Here is a 1,419-nt window from a genome sequence, read left to right on the forward strand (position 1 = left end):
AGTGAGTTTTAAAGTTACAGGTTACATGAGAAAACGGCCCTTAGTAGTTTTGTTTACATACATATCTGTACATAAAATACCTTCCACTTTTTCTACTTCCCAGAAAATATATTATAAAAATCTTTGATGTAAAATATTGATTCGCTTAAGAAAATATACGTATGAACATAAACACAGAATTAAAAATTTGTACATATTAGAGGTGTCAAACTATCGATAGTCACACACACCATCGATAGTTTTGATAGTTTTCAGAAAAAAATATCCGCTGTTGAAAACAGCTGCGTGCCGTATATTTTCAATTTTTGGTACAACGTATAACTGCGAGTCTTTGTAATCTATAATGAAATTCGTAAAGCCAAAATACCGTTCACAATTAGTTGCATTCGCGTGCCTGCTAAATATTTAAAGTTATCAAAAACTATCAGCTTTTTGTGATCGCGTACGCAAAAAACTTGCAATGTAGGGGAAATTGAGAGAGCAAAGTGACATTTCATTTTTGCCAACAGCAATTTGCCAACAAGAAAACAGCTGGTTAGAGTTTACGCAAATCCCTGAATTGAATTTGATGGTTTGGAAGCAGGGACGGTTATCATTATATGTGAAATAATTAAAATCAGCATTTAATGATTATTTTATGATTTTTACTTTTTCGCTCAACGGAAATAATTATTATTTGATTTTTATTTTTTCGATCACAAATAATAATTATTTTATGATTTTTATTTTTTCGCTCAAAAATAATAATTATTATTTAGTTTTATTTTTCTACTTAGAAAAAATGATTATTTATAAAACCTAAAATGCCATATAGACGCAACGAACAGAAATTTTGACCTGCAAATTTTGGGACTTATTCCTTTTATTAGAGCGTCGCTACCTCTGAAAATGATATGTCTGATATTACCGGATAGTTTTTTGAATAATCATTACTCTTAAGTGGAAAAATAAAAATCAATATTAATTATTATCTTTAATCGAAAAAATAAAAATCAGATATTAATTATTATTCATTATAGATGACAATAAGACGTACGAATACAAATATGGGAACAAAGTTAAAATTTTTTTTCGACGCTTACAACACTTAGATTTTTTTGGTTAAAATTTAAAAAATAATAATTATTTTACGTCCCTGTTTGGAAGTTAAAATAATAAAATGCGAATAATTAAACTTGTAAGAAGGAAGTAATTATTCGTTTAGTCAGTGAACTAAGTCAGGATAAGACTTCGGGATTTGTTTTGTTACGTTGTCAATTTTATACTTTTGAATGTAAACAAAATTTCTAAGAACTGTTCATCTAACTTGCAAGTTTCTGCAAATTTTCTTTTCGCGTACTATTTTGGATATATTTGTCTTGTGAGAGAACAAATGACATTTCGTCGGAATTTCGCTGTTGGACATTTTTTACTGGAGAT

Source organism: Rhagoletis pomonella, unplaced genomic scaffold (genome assembly GCF_013731165.1).
Source record: "Rhagoletis pomonella isolate Grant_MI unplaced genomic scaffold, Rhpom_1.0 Rhpom_scaffold_00007, whole genome shotgun sequence".
Lineage (NCBI taxonomy): Eukaryota > Metazoa > Arthropoda > Insecta > Diptera > Tephritidae > Rhagoletis > Rhagoletis pomonella.